Source organism: Aulostomus chinensis, chromosome 20 (genome assembly GCF_037954235.1).
Source record: "Aulostomus chinensis isolate RoL2024-O1b breed Wild chromosome 20, RoL_Achi_v1.0, whole genome shotgun sequence".
NCBI classification, from domain to species: domain Eukaryota; kingdom Metazoa; phylum Chordata; class Actinopteri; order Syngnathiformes; family Aulostomidae; genus Aulostomus; species Aulostomus chinensis.
The window spans coordinates 16,714,664-16,730,714 of record NC_141339.1 but is presented as its reverse complement, the minus strand read 5'-3'; the positions used below and the strand labels follow the sequence as shown (position 1 = coordinate 16,730,714).

The following is a 16,051-nucleotide window of genomic DNA, read 5'->3' as shown; positions in this document are numbered from 1 at the left end:
CTGCGTTTGTTGTTCAACAGTGAGGCAAATGATGCCGTTTCAGTCGAGAAGTAAACATGGACACTTCAAGGTCAGCGCCTCAAGCACTGATTTAGAACCGATAACTGCCTGAGTGGAGCATTTACTGTTTTCTTAGTATCTCCCCCCCCCCCCCCTTCTTTTAGGTAGACTATCTGAATTCCGTTGTGTGTTTATATGTTGCGACCTGTGCCCACTAATATTTACAAGTCTGAGTATTCACACCACAGAGAGGTCAAGGAGCAAATTATTACATTACAAGATGAAAAGGTTAGGCCTGACTAAAAACTAGTACATCAGTTGTGTCAGATTTGTCTCCTTGTGGAAGCTGGTGTTGTCCTGGTTGGATGGTGTTCACAGCCTACAGCTTACAGGATTTGGGGTGTTTACCCTCCAGTGATGTGGGTTTATAGGTTTCCGTTCACTTAAATTGATTTCGCATTAACTTAAAACAAAAGGAGTGAAACGAACGCCTGGAGCACAGACTGGAGACGTGTGATTTTCATGCAGTTACACTTGCTTGTTTGTTGCGGGCAGTGGAGAAAGTTAAAGTGTGGATGATTCAGGCTGTCCCACAGCACACGCTAAACTGGCTCGTTGGAGATTCGGTCATTTTCAAGCTGCTGCAATTGATTAAGATGGTTATTGACTGCAGCGGCCATGGCTATGCTCATGTTGCGTGTCACCGATGGACCCAGTGTGTTTCAGGCTTAAGACACTCATACTGGGTGATGTGTAGTGTGACTGTTTGTCCGCTAAGCATGGCATACTTTCTTGGCCTTGGCTTGGACACGACAATCCCAAACTCAGCAGGGAAAGGATCATTTCCTTTCAGTTTCAAGTCCAAACAGGGCCAGAGACCCTACTGAGGATTGGCTAAAACTAGGGAGCGCAAACCTGTCACCTTTTCGTACGGTGTGTGTTAGGGAGAAGGGCCGATTGTGTTTCTGAATGGTACAAGGCAAGGCAGTTTTTCACCATTGTATAAAACAATGTCAGCCAATTAAATTAGTGATCGTTCCAAGTTTCCATGTGAAGCATCGGTCTGCATCATGTTGATATACAGTCTGTCACATATTGCATCCACCCCCACAACAACATCAGCAACGTGTGTTATTCCGGCTTTATCACTTCATAATCCCCATTGTGGCGAGGGGAGCGGCATACAATGCTGCTGCTGATTTTACCGTTTGTTCACAAAGCTTTAGCTCTCAGTAACAGGCGGATTTGACTTCTGAGAAAAAGAATGACATCTAATTCCCCTCCATTGCCCAGTGGGGGTTTAAAGCTGCTTTGAAAGAGCAGCGATCTGAAGCGTCTCTGATAAACATACTTGGGCTTATTTTCTGGTTTTGATCTTTTTATTGGTCACACTGCGTCTCTATGAGGTCTTTTGTACATTGAGTTGACTGACAAAACTCTTTGCCCTCTGCGTAAGACAGCATGATTCACCAGAGATGGAAAATGTACCCATGAAGTAAATTAAGTTCACATTTCAGCACAATAACTTCTTTTCTTGCACTCGTTACATTTGTTTGTCTGATTACATTTCAATAGAGACACCACTACACACCACAGGGAGTGTATAGTCACAAAAACTCCCAAAGTTTTTTTTTCATCTCATGCTTGATGCAATTAATCCATAAAATGGGTGACTGAAATTTTCTTCTTCTACTCTATAATGGGCCATGCATACCGCCATCTTCTGATGGCCTTATGGAGCCTGTTTTACTCACTCCAAAGCAGGTGATGGAAGCAAGCCTCAAAGAATTTTTGTGACATATCCACAGTTCACTTGAAATTTGCTTGACAATTAACTGAAAAGGCTTGAGAAAGAGAGTGAGAGGGATGGAGACCAATAGAAAGGCAGAGGTTGATTGATCCAGACAGAGATGGTGTCTCTGTCAGTCAATACCACTCTGTATTTCTGATGCAGAATTCAGGATGTGGAATTGCTCCCTTCAATAGAATCTCTGCCACTAAGAGGGCAGCAGCCGAGGGTTAAATACAAAAAGAGCAAAAGCCAAAGCCTCAGCAACATTATTCCTCCTAGATTTCATGATACTACATTAGATAAATAACCAAACTTACAAATCAATATCAAGTACACTGGATCCAGACCCGATGCCCACTCAGTCTACAACTACAAAGTGCTTTATATCCTGAGAGACTGTGGATAAACTTCAGTGACAACTATGTTGGAAGTAGTTTGTAGCAGTCAGTTCTCAGCTCCCCTGTGGGTAGAGTCAGCCAAACATCAAAGGGATTTTAATATTTCTTCCAACATTAGAGTTGCAGTTTTAGAGGAAGCAAAACTGCTTAACAGAGATAATTGCACATACGTTTGGGAGAATATTACACAAGGCACTAAGAGTTTTCCCAATTGTACTGAGTCTTCCACTTTAAATCTTTTACTTGTGTATTGAGTGTTCAACTGTTTATTACATGCTTGTGGCCTGTATCACTGACTGGTTGGAAGTAATTTTCTACCTTGGTACAGCTAACTTATAATTCAGAGGCTCTATTTCAATGGATTTGTCCTCAGTTTTACTTTGATAACGCCTCCTTTATCAGTGGCTCGTCATACAAATGGCATCTCATCTCGGAGCAATCTGGAGCGTACGAGCCCATTTACAGTGGTCTTCCTCATGTTGAGTCCAGGAGAAGGTGAGGTCATCCTTACTCCCAATGCCAGTGTTTGTCCCAGTCGCCTAACATCACTGGGTCCAGTCTGTTCATGTTCCAGAGTTGCCAGCTGTCCCTGTCTAGCCCTTTCCTGAGCTCCAAATTTGTTCCTGCTTCTGAGCCAAAACTAACCCAGCTGTCCCCTGTGCTGCCACAGTCACCAGACCCAGAGATCCAGTGAGCAGTGGAGTTTCCAGTGCTCCAGCTGTAGCCATCCAAGTCAATGCATCCACAAATTCAACGGCTTCGCCCTCTAAAGTGTCTTCTTATTTATTTCTGGCCAGCAGAAGGGTTCATCTGCCAACTTTCAGAAGGGTTTCAACTCCGCAGCCCAGCCCAGGGAGTTGCAGGCCTCTTCTCCTTTGCTGGAGTTGCCCTTTCTGTTGGCCCTGCCTTCAGGGTGTCCTCCTGGGTATCTCTGTCACTGCTGTCCATGAGTTGTCCTGTAGAGCAGTTCCTCCTTTATCGCAGTCATCCTTGCCATCCCCTCAGAGATTGCATCTTGATTACATTATCAGGGTGCTTCCACCATCTCCCTCTGTCCATTTGCCTAATTCTCCCTGCTTTACCCCCGTATCACTACAAATCAACTCAGGCTGCAACAACTCCTGAATTGAGCTTCAGGCCATCAGCCCAGAGTACCTGCCACCTGCCTGGCTTCCGGTATTCAGGCACACATATGGTGCAGCCAAACCACAAGCACAAAACACAGAAATGGAGAATCACAATAATGAGCCTTTTCTTTTTCTTTTTTTAATAATTCTGACGCAAAAACCCAAACATGAGCATTTACATATGACGGGGACACAATTAAGCACTTTTGAAGGTGTGGAGATGTGAAATGAGAACTGCTGAACTGTTAAACTGACCTTTGATAAATGAGTGAACGTATGACACAAGTGGCTCCCTCCAGTTTGAATCCAATAGATGGATTTTGCCACCGGGGATTGCTTTTTATTACAGATATAAATTTCCCTCTCACCAATGTGATTTATATCAACAGCTTATTTTCACGAACAAGACAGGAGATGAATTATGCATTATATCTGTTGTTGTAGAGATTCTGAAGTAAACATTCACAAAAGAGAATTTTGGTTTCTCTGACCTTGAATAAAGCCTTTTCAAAAGAGTAAAGGGTTGGCCAAAACCAAATTATAGTAGAATAATGGTTAAATTTGAAACATTATGCACTGGTTTGTCCCATTCCCGCAAGTGTTCTGATGTATATGCGTGAATAAAGAAAATCCGAAGCCTTCTTACTGAAAGCAGCTCCGACCCAGCAAGTATAATAGAAAGAAGCATTTAAACAAAAGAAAAATGATAAAATCTGGGCTGTAAATAGAAAATGTCCATTATTATCTGCTTAAAGGCACTGCTTGCAGGACACAGGGCTCAAGCTAGTTCCTGGTTATATGACACTTTTGTTGGAAAAGATATGGGTCTAGTGCCCTACTTACTATTTTTATATCATGGATGTAGTTCCCTGCATGCACTTTAAGACTTGACCCACAAAATATTGGAATAAGGAGAGAAAGGCCTGAAAATTCCCATTGCTCTACTTCACATAAACTGCAACAGGTTAAGGATAGAAAAGGCTCTCTGCAGCCTTGGACATTTTTACAGTTTTGTAGACAATTGAGGAGAATATACTGTTTGAACTAATTCAATAAAGTTGGAGGAGGCTGCTCTCTATATCAAAGTGAGCAGATGTGCCGACAGCACCACAGTGTGAAATAGTGCTTTGCTCTACGCTACATAAGAGGAGTTAATGTTATGGATATGATTTGGATTATGATATCAAAGATAAGATAATAATGTTAAATGGAACATGGTGCTGTGATATTGTCTCACCAGGCACACAGACTTTTAAAAAGGGAGCCCTTGTTTGAATAGAAGTTAGATTTTACTACTTATATATTTTTTGAAGTTGACTCATTTATGAATGTTAATTGATGCAACTTTAACCACATTTCTTGCAGGAAGACTACATTTGTTTTGAGGCTGAGCAAGTACGCGAAAGCATAGAGATGCATCAGTTTTGTCCTGGATGCGTAATGTTGGCACGGTGACGCCTTCAATAATTATCTCAATCAAATGGAGCAGTGTTAGTGACCGCGTTTGTCATGTGAGACAAATGATCTATATTATTCTTTTCTCATCATGTCATGATGCAATACTCTGGCATTTAAAATGTGTAGAAGCTTGAAAGTCCTGCTCTGCCCCACCCTCATCATTCATTGTGGATGGAGCGGCTGTATTTCAGGCCTAAGTTGTATTTATACTATTGTTTCACTATGATGCTTCCAGTCCCATCATAGTCTGCTGGCCTCCAGCAATCTGATCAGCTGTCAAAAATTGAGTCACTGCAACTGGACAATATTAACATAATGGATCGATCATCTGTCCCTGGAAGAAAAGACTCTTGGACTTCCCTTTGTACGCAGAACTAATTCCAAACTCTGTTCGTTGAAAGGAGGGCATTCCATTTGACTTGTATTTTTCCACGGTGGTTATTACGAGCCAGACGTACACTAATGATGAAAGATGAGGCGCCGATGAGGTTTGTTATTTTACTTCTTTGAGAAATGTTGAGCCGCTGTGCCTTGATCAAAGCTAAAATCTATCAAAGACCAATTAGATTGTCCAGTGAAAAACACTGCTTCGAGATCAAAGACGGGGCCGACTTACATGACAGCCACTGGGAGAGAAACCAACTTAGTAGTGAGAGCACATCCGCAAATGGAACTTTACATAAGGCGATTTGTTATGCTTGCAAGGACGGTGCTGGTACTTGGTGACGTACTGAGGCCAGTGTCTTACATCAGAGCAGCAGGTCATAGTTCTTTACGATAACGAGTACATCTTTAAAGTGACATTTCCCACCAAAAAGTGTCCAGTATGGTGTCATTATGTTGCCATTAGCTTCAAGCTAAATGTGAGTAGCTTTCTTAATTTTGGAGTCAAAAAGTACTAAAACATGCTGTTTTGAACTTTTACTTACCATAATATACTTTCCGGGTGAAATATTGCTTTAAACTAAACCTTAACCATCGGGAAGTCAAAAAACTGTTTTGCTCTTGCAGTGAATCTGCAATACTTTACTGGATGGAGGTTGAAAAAAAAAGCCTGAAATGTTGTGCAAGAGTGTGATGTAATCCTCACGAGGACTAAATATGAGTGAGAATGGATTAAACGTTATTGTGCGTTCACAGGTGTAGGCAAGGTTAGATAACGTGGCATTCAATTTGCCTCCACGTTGTTGTATTCCTCAACACCAGGTATGCAGGAGAGATTTCACCAAGGTCACACAACAATGATAATTTACCAGACAATGAGCTAATTATGTAAAATAGCAAGGTATATTTCTTTTTATGTCAATTATTTTCTTCTTTTTCATTTTTTGTTGGGTTAAAATTTACTTAAGGAGCATAAATGGAGGACATGAAGGATGCAGTTTCCTTTGCCTCAAAACCACTGGGCAACAGAGATGTCAAGTTTTGTTACTGACCGTTCCGGTTTGTTATATTAACGCCATATGGATTTTGTAATATTGGAAAATACTGATATGATCCTCAACAGATGGCAATCAGTGCCATTGCCGCTGCTCTGCGACACAACTCAGCAAATTAACATCTGCCTCCATTTTTATCCTCAAGCAACGTGATGGACCAACACAAGTCAGCATAATATGCAAATGCTGAATCATGTTCCTCTATCAAAGGCTAAACATTTTCTGAATGAACCACTTGACCAGTCGAGTGACATCACCTTGAAAAAAACTCATCTGAAATGTCAGGTGGTTGTTTTCGTCTGTACAAACAAATGGAGGTCAGTTAATCAGGGACAACTCCACAAACTATGAAATGTGCTGTACTCATAGATTTTCCTTGCCGTGCTTCAAATAACCCGAATAGAGAATTTAGGTTTTATTAATGGAAGAAATGTAAGATATTTATATTTCACAATAGGAAATATAATAATAGCAACCCCTGCTACACACCAGGGGTTGAAACTTCAGTGCTAAATGTCACTAGATCCTACTCACTGATTCTTTTAAGGAGGGAGGTGAGACTATTGTAGGTGAGAGTGAGAGAGAGAGAGAGAGAGAGAGAGAGAGAGAGAGAGACAGAGAGAGAGAGAGCATTACTGTATGTATGTGTATGCTATTCTAGATCAATTTTAGGTCCAGATTTGGTGAAGGGTAAGTTACTATGTGACAATGTCATCTAATATACAGTATGTATGGACAGATGATTGGTAGAATGGAGAGATGGATGAATGATAGGATGTTATTGCTTATTCTGTATGTCTAGACGGATGGATGGTTGATTGGAGGGGTGGATGAATGGACAGGATGTTGTTTAAACATGTCTATTGTATTTTTTTTCCTCCCCTAAATGCCCCTCTCGGGATGGGCATTGGAAATTAGCTAAGGCTATAAATGCTACGATGCTTTCTGTTGGATCGTGCACACTCCAAGAGTTGCATCTGTCCCTGAAAAATAAACCCTAAGTAAAAAAATAAATAAATAAAAGTTAGAACTGCCATGAAAACTTCCACAAGAACTGACATCAGTTTCAATTGAAGTGTTAACGAGGGTCTATATAACAACTGCAGAGACAGACTGCACAGAATCCCCACTTTCATTTTTATAAACCTGCTGTTACTGCAGCCACACCAGCATTTTCATTGTGTCCCAGTATGGTGGGGGTTTACTCCAGATATCTCACTATTATGTGAATGAGGTACAAACTCAACTGTGACAGTGGGAAAGCCATGAATAATGAATCTTTCAAGTGTCTCAACAAGGTGAGGAGCTCCTACTTTGAACACACCGCATAGCCCGACACACTCCACACACTGCCAGAGCCAGAGTCGGGCACCCGCCAATCAATCGGCCAGCTCGCTGGGACCCACAAAATCTGAACACCTCCAAGTTTCCACGCACTGATGATAATAGCAATAATTAGATCCCAGAGGAAATGGGTCCTTCAATCAGCCTCCAACATTAGGCAGGTTTTCTGGGTGTTTGGTCATCAACGTGTTAGTGTGACTGATCATGTAAGAGTCCACAATTATCATCCAGGGACAACAGCTGTCCACCTCTTAACCCCCAACATCTAGACCAGAGGGGGTTTGTCGGTTTTGCAGACATGAACGTCAGTGTATCAGAATAGTCAGGAGCTGGCAACTTTAAGTTGTCAGGCAGGCAAATCGAGAGTCTTCCTTTTAATCGTTCTCAACTCATTTGGCTTTTTCTTAACTGATGTTATATACCGTTACTCTTGACAGGAAGTCTGGTTTTTATAAGGTTCTTATCTTATTCTGATATGCTGAGTTTGGTTTTATGTCCGCTTGAAATAAAGATGAGTCGCCCCACACGTCAACATCATTGTGTTAGAGAGACCGTTGTATTGCTCACTGTTGCTGCATTTCAATGAAAACAGCATGTTTGGGACATTTTAGTGAGCTCAATTTATGTTCAAGTTGACTTACTGTCTAAAAAGGCATTTATCCAGGTTAGAACAGATGACAGCGTTGCTGCCGCTGAGGGAAAATACACTTTGACAGCTCCAGCCACCCAATCGCTAAAAATAGCGACAAAATGGGAATAAGAGTGAAATGCAACTGTTGCCAATCCTTTGGCCACACTTTGATAACCATGGCGGACGGGTGGCTCAGCTGGGCAATTTAGTTAATCGACTCTTCATTGTACTTCTATCAAGCAATGTCCAAAGTAATAAAAAACACTGTCAATTGACGGGTGAGAGGGAAGTCTATTTTAGCCATGAAATGTCTTTCAAGTCATTTTTTGCAGTCAGTATATCGAAATGAAATTTCAGTTCAAGTGCCACTATAGCAAAATCATTTTGAATCAGACATTTTAGACATGGCACTAATAAATCAATCAGGAATCCATAATCATTAATCATTAAGTCTCACCTTTTAGGAAGTTGGTCTCTCTGACCTTCTTGTAAGGGAGTAGTTTTGACGGTCGTCTCTCCCTAAAAGTAAATTTAAAAAATGGAGAAAGTGAGCAAAGCAAATGACATTTGGAACAAAATATAATACATTCGTTATATATATATATATATATATATATATATATATATATATATGTATATATGTATATATGTGTATATATGTGTATATATATGTATATATGTATATATGTGTATATATGTGTATATATATGTATATATGTGTATATATATGTATATAATACAAAATATAATACATTCGTTGTGTATATATATATATGTGTGTATATATATGTATATATATATGTGTGTATATATATATCTGTGTATATATATGTATATACATGTATATATATATGTATGTATATGTATGTATGTATATATATGTATGTGTATATATATATATTTATATATATATTAGTTATATATATTAGTTATATATTTAGGTTAAAAAAATGAAGTCCTGAGTGAAAACCATGATACCAACTTCATATCAACTCCAATTAATGTATATTAAAAGTAGACAAATGAAAGTTAGACCAAGACGCCAGGTTAAATTAATCTCTTTAATGAGTGTGCCTTCATAATTTACACATCAGCAGACTTTGCTTTTGCAGACCAGTCTTCATTCAATAGATACATTCATCAACCTCTGGGGAGCACTTTAATTCAAATCAGGTCATTTAATTGAAATGTTATTATCTAATTCAGGGGAAGGATAATATCGCACACTTTATTGAGGAAATTGACACTCAGAGGATTTGAAGTTTTCTCTTGTGTCAAATAAGACAAAACTGGAAGTCGAGAAAACGGTTTCCTTTATAAATTCCTGTTCGAAATTTAATTAAATTTTTATGTCCAGGAAACCTGTCAGGAGTCATTGTAGCAACCGTCTCATTCCATGTCGCATGTCTTCTTTTCATTAAGTCTTAAACATTAAAACCCCTTGGGTCTTTCGTGACTCTAAAAGCACTCATTTGGTAATTCACTGATATTGCTATCAAAGATTTATGGTTTTCATTAGTTTATGTGTTGGAGAATGAATAATGCATCAAAAATTCTCCTTACTATATGCAAGCAGAGGAACATACAGGTTCAAATCATACAAAAAGAAAAAAAAAAAAAAAGCAAAAAAAACCAATAACCATAACAGTTGCATCCTCCTCTTTCATATCTGGATGTCGCCAAAGTTACTGATGTAAGGCTACAGTACGCTGAAAAATGAACAGCTTAAAGTGACTGTCGTGCAGATTCGATTCAATATGCAAATTGTGATAATCTGTCTGGTTTATTATGCCTCCGTGCTCGTAGCCGTCGGGTTTTTTACGTGATATCTCAGACACTTTGAGGGAATCGCTTTCATTTGGCACACAGACACTCAGAGATGAAAGGAAAATATTGTGGCGGTCAAAGGTCAGGGTCACTACAAATCAAGGTTTTTTTCAAATATGTCAGAGTTTAGTATCATACACTGCTTTGCGATGTTGTTTATTTCAAGAATCAAATAATGCAACAGTATTTTGAACGTTAGAATACAGAAACCGGAGTCCCAGTTCGTTAAGGACAGGAGTCTCGTTTCATCGTGACAATTCATTAAAATCTCCTCATGGCAGCTCGATGGACACCTGCACCAAAGCCCCAAACAGCAGCGCCCTCTTATCATCGCTCCTTGCGTGTGTCATCTTCATTACGGTCATTTCCACCAAGGGACCAAACATGGAGGGAATCCAGTCTTTCCTGGGTAACACTTTAAGAACAGCACACACGAGGCCCCACTTGACTTGTGGAGCGTCTGGCTATCGTTACAAATGCACGCAGCTGCTCACATGCAACGCTTCCTGCTGTGGGAGAAACTATCGTAAATGAGAAAAACACCTGTTAATTTCTTGACCCTCTGAACCGTCAGGAATATGCGACAGCTGTACTTCCTGTCCTTGTCCGTTTCCCGCCTTTTTCCCGAGACCACCTGTGTCTCATCCGTCCTCGTCATGCACAGCCATGTTCCCGCTGATTCTTGTCCAATCAGCAGCCCCCCCCCCCCTTCCTGTTCTCCCATCTGTTTCTTCTTGAATATTTATTTTTGTTTTTTGGTCTCTGTCATTGTCAGATTGTCTTTAAATCCATGCTGCTCACCTGCCTGCTTTTGTTCCAGTGTTTTTTTTTTTCCTCCAGTTTTCTCAGTCTACATTTTTTTTAAAATTTTGATTATTACACACAAATCACGCAGTTCAACAATTCCTGCCTCATAGACAAAAAATGGTACAAATCCTCACCTGGACGTCTGAAGTGATGAAATTTACCATAACTCTGTAATTTACATTCCAATGACAACTTCACACAAATGCCCATGTTGGCCATTTGACTTGTTCATGTTCATTACAGAACAGGCAAACTCATCCTGCGACGCGCTCAAGCGGCGACATCATGGTCATCGTGGCCTGGTTTTTATTATTACACCAAACAGGAGTTGCCTGAAGCCACACGGATGCATTATACGACGGCGATCCATCTCATTCCAGCTCTAACGAATGAATCAGCAGGTAAATGTAACACTGTTAAGTCTGCACCATGAAAGAGTCATTCAGTCAGATGTCATTATTGACCTTCACCACCCGTGTATAGGCTTACAACATTTATCAAGTAGCTGAGAGACATCAATAGATGGTTTAACCTTCAGAAAGACTAAACTGAGAGACACATTCCAAGACTGCAAGACTAATGGTGAATAAAATGACTGTTGAAGAATTCCATATATAAAATGGGTCAAATAGAAGAGAGGAGGGACGTTGTGGAATAGCTTCAAAGCAGTGGAGAGAGATAACAAAGAAAAAAAAAAAGATGTGGATCAATCTGTCATCCAGTCATTTGCCACTCCTGTTTGAGCGCCAGGCTCCTTTAGTCACCAGTTCAATCAGGTTCCGTCTTCAGAAACCAGTAAGCATGTTGTTGCATGGAATAAGTTTATTTATGTTCATTTCAGAAGTCTGCCGGCACACAATGACGGATGGTTACATCGATTCTTACACACAAATTCCTTGGGAAACAGGGAGAGAGAAAGAACCAGAGGCAACTAGAAAAAACAAAGTGCGCCCTGATGTCAATAAAAAACAACCTACTTACATTTCTATATCATGTATTGTTAAATTTCAAGTGTTTTCAAAGTAATATACTTTTAACATACCGATAAGTCTGAACTTCCACGGCACTTGAATGGGAAACAATAAACTGCGGTATTGTTGTCATACTGTGCTTTCAGTAAATAATTTTACTTGCCCTCACTGCGGACTTCCGCGGGTACCTTTCCTCCAACGACCAGTGTTTGGTCTCATAACGTTGCCACCAATTATTAACGCCAGACTTTCGCAGTTTATGGGACACAAAGGTTTCGAACTGGCTGCAGGCAGGACCAACACATGTTGGTCCGTCCATTCATCTTTAAAAGTTCGGTTTTCACCGTCTACTTTCCTCATTCTCTCTCATCTCCTCTCTCTCTCTGCTATTCTCTGGTGCTGAAAGGTAAACAACCGGTTTGATTGGGTGGGTTATTGATGACAGTCCTGTCGTATTTACTAGATTAGCTGTGCATGCAGGGATAATTTATCTGTTTATTAATATTAGAATTTTACCGGGTCTGCGCAGAACCGTCACTTGGTCTGGACGCAGTCCGCCATTTGGTGACGCCTGGTTTATAGTAATCAAATTTGTATTTCCTCTGCCGTGGAGGTGGCATTTTGTTTCAGTGGTGTTTTCCTGTCAGCTGGATTACGCAAAAACCATGAAGGTGATTTCCACCAAACTTGAATGTTTTGGGTCAAAATTGATGCAACAGTTTTTTTGGGGGCAGAGGTACGAGCAAAACTAAAATTCTAGCAAACTATTTTGATGCCTCTGTGTCACCGACAGCAGGAGGTTGTCCCTGTGTTCCATTTGCCATTCGACGCGAACTCTCTGGAGCGCACTCAGAGAATATCCTCAGATTTGGCTTTAAAATCCACCGGAGAGAGGTCAAAGGTCAAGATCGCTGTCACATGGAGCGCCGTGATGGGATTGATCCACATTTGCAACAAATGTCCACAGGGACTCAAAGATGACGTGAAAAGATTTTGTTAGTCAAGTTTCATTGTCACCTCACATGAATACAATATAACAATGAAAGGAGGACATTTCTAGAAAATACATAGATCAACTGAGACTCAAGGATGGCAAGAGACAAAAAACAGTTGGCGGTTAAAGGTCAAGGTTGTTGTGACAGACGTCCATCATGAAGGGGAAAAAAAAAACAACAGCCACCCAGTATTTCTAGTTTTTCCATGACTGGACTTGTGAATGAATCCCAGCAGCGCACACTGTTGCCGATGAGGACAAACTAACTCATTTACGCAGGACCGTAGCCTTTCTCCTTCAGTCTGGGATGGGAATGGACACGCAAGGCTGATTTGTGAGGTTGAGCTTGCAACGCTGAAGATGCTGAGGGTCTTTCTGTTGTGATATAAGCCTCTCAGTGGAGCTCTACTGCAGCCTGACAGCTAAAATCCAGCCATTTCTTTAGCACAAGCATGTTGTATCGCCACCGTCCTTTACCAACATGAATGCTTTATCATCCTGTCATTTCTGTGGATGTTGGTATTGAACAGCTGTCAGCACCAACGGCAGAGAGGTTGTTTCTGGTTTGATGTACAGAGTCATTATGCACACACAACGACTGGAGGTCTGAGCAGAATAAATTATGAATACCATAAATAATGACATTGCAACCATCAGTACCTTATATTCTCTATGGTTAATACACCACTTATTATGATTCAAAGTTGCAAAGAAACTGTTTTATTTCACAAAGATAGCAATGTTCTTAAATATACATGCAAATGGTCGAAACACAGCAGAGAATATTAATGTTGAATTAAATGAGAAATTAAATGATTGGTCATCACACACATTCTGTTCTGGGTAAATCTACCTTTCATGAATTTATAGAAGCTAAGAAAAGTCGGGGTTAATGAACAAAAGTCACCAACTATAGATTGGATGGTTGGAAAAAAGGTTCGTGAGTAAATATAAAGAAACTGCAGTGACATTTAATAATTTAATTGTTTGTCATTAGCCAAAACAGATACGATTGAATTTGTGGATGTGTGTTACAGAGTACAAGCAAGGACAGACTCTTCAGTAGCAAGAGAACAAAGAAATGAGAAGCTATTTTTTTTATAGCATCACACTGTGCAAATCTCAAGAATTTCTCTTAACCTGGTCAATAACATAGAGGAATAAGAATAAGTCAAATGGCTCAGTTGTGTCCAATTTCAGTAGAAACCATCAATGTTGCGCTTGTGTTCGGTTTTAATCCGGCTGCACTGTTAAGGAACCGTTCCATCTGGAGGCAATTATTGATGGTGCTCTCTAATCAGTAACCCTAAATGGCGAATGACAAAGTGTCAATACACCCACACTGATACAGAGTAATCTCACATGTGACAGTGTGACAGTGAAAGAACACGTGGGTCTAGAATTGAAGCTGTAGAACGCAACACTTCCATAGACCTGAGCATCCTTTACATTCAAGCTTTTACCAAATGCCTACAATGCTCATTAAGCTAATCACTGCCACGTACGCCTCCACACATCAGTCTACATGGAGTCTGTATGTGGCCATATTCCCGCGCCGCTGTGGGGACGCATACTTACTGTATGCTAGTTTAGACGACCACTTTGTTAGCCCTCTGCTTATCTGGGTTAACAGAAGAGCGTTGTGGTTTTAAGTTCATGATTGGGTGTCCATTTCAGTCAGGGTTCTACGCCTCTTTCGGTTTTTGTTTTGCGCCATTTTTAAAATCCCCTTTGCTATCAGACACAACAAACTGAACTAGCAAGCAAGCAGCTACGGCTCAAAATCGAGGATCGTAAAAAATGAGGCAGGTCCCGTTGGTTCCTTTTGTTTAAAAGCTGTAAAAATTGACAACAAATGGAGCGAAGCTCGCGAGCGAGATCAGGCAGTCAAGCTGCACAGCGATGTGTCATACATGTTGGAACGCCTCACTCTCCAATCACCCAATTTGGCAGTTTATCTAACCAGCAGGACATTCTCATCTGTCGAGGCCTGTGTTGCCCTGCATCACTGCTGGATTCTCAGCCCCACCACCACCCCAGAATCCCCCTACAGGGTCTAACATGTTATAAGATACTTGCTCATCACTTTCTAATTCTCTTTATGCAGATTCAAGGAATCATTCAGCCGGAGCAGAACTGCCAAAAACAGATCTGCCTTGTAATAAATACTTCAAATGAGAGTTGTCTGACCTATAAGTTATATACAACTATGCAATTGTAAAATAGCTGATAAATCGGTAACAAAGGGTCCATTCATATTCAGAGTATGATCCAAGTCTGTTAATATTTCGGTTTCCCCCTCAGCGAATTCTGGTTTCCCATCTCCGTTTCCAAAGTCCTGTAGCGAGAAGCTTTTCAGCAAAGCAAAATAAACCAAAATATTAGTGATTCAGTCTTGTTATTCCCATTATAAATGCAGGGGGCATAAAAATGAACACATTGCAGCTCCTCTCTTTGCCTCGCATCGATGTCCGTGCCCATCTGTCCTACATTTCCATTTTGCAACAGGCTGGTTAATTTGCAGTTATTTCGACTGTGGCTCCACATTAACTGAGGCTACAAGGCAGCATGGATGTATGTATCCTTTTTTTCCTTCTGCCAGTAGCTGGTAATTTACAAAGCAGATAAGCAGGTTTTTTTTTTGATGTTTTACCCTATTTGCTGCCATCTGATAGCAGTGTATTTTATGAGGAAGGATTTATTTACACAGGCTATTATTTCCACAGACTTTTAATTTCTCCTGGAATAAATGGCTGATGCTGATTCTCAGACGAGATTTCGTGAGATGGTGTACAGTTGTAGAGAGAGGACGAGCTTCGGGTCTATTATAGATGATGACTGGCTGATGTCAGCATCTCAAGGTTGTTCATTTATCTTTGCAGACTTCCTCTGACATGCAGATCACACGGCTCTGTTTTCTTAAAAGCACAAGCATCCATGCGCACACACGGACACACACACACGCCTTCTCATCACTGGTATCTACAATCAGAACAAAGAAGCATTGTAACATTTATTCACTGATAATGCTGTGTTTTTCAATAAACAGTGTTTATTAGTTTTGCTTTACAAGAATAAATGACAAGGACAGCCACTGCTCCACTGCCTTGATTTGAATGTTTTCTTGCTTCCAGTAAAATGTTTTTGTCATGTGCCATACGTTAGCGCAGAAAAAGTGTCAAACACTAGCATCTTGGTCAAAAGTCTCTGGCAATGCTCAGGCTGTCTAACAGTTGCAATATGGACTGCTACAAACAAGTTAA

General features: G+C 40.5%; 1 protein-coding gene across 2 annotated transcripts in view; it reads right to left on the bottom strand.

Annotated features, from left to right (window-relative positions):
- Nucleotides 1–16,051, bottom strand: part of baalcb (BAALC binder of MAP3K1 and KLF4 b) — a 92,813-nt gene that overhangs the window by 42,049 nt on the left and 34,713 nt on the right. For both annotated transcript variants that reach the window (XM_086189072.1, XM_086189074.1), the window contains exon 3: nt 8,647–8,708. The gene's annotated coding sequence lies outside the window, so the exon portion shown is untranslated. The remainder of the gene's footprint in view (nt 1–8,646; nt 8,709–16,051) is intronic.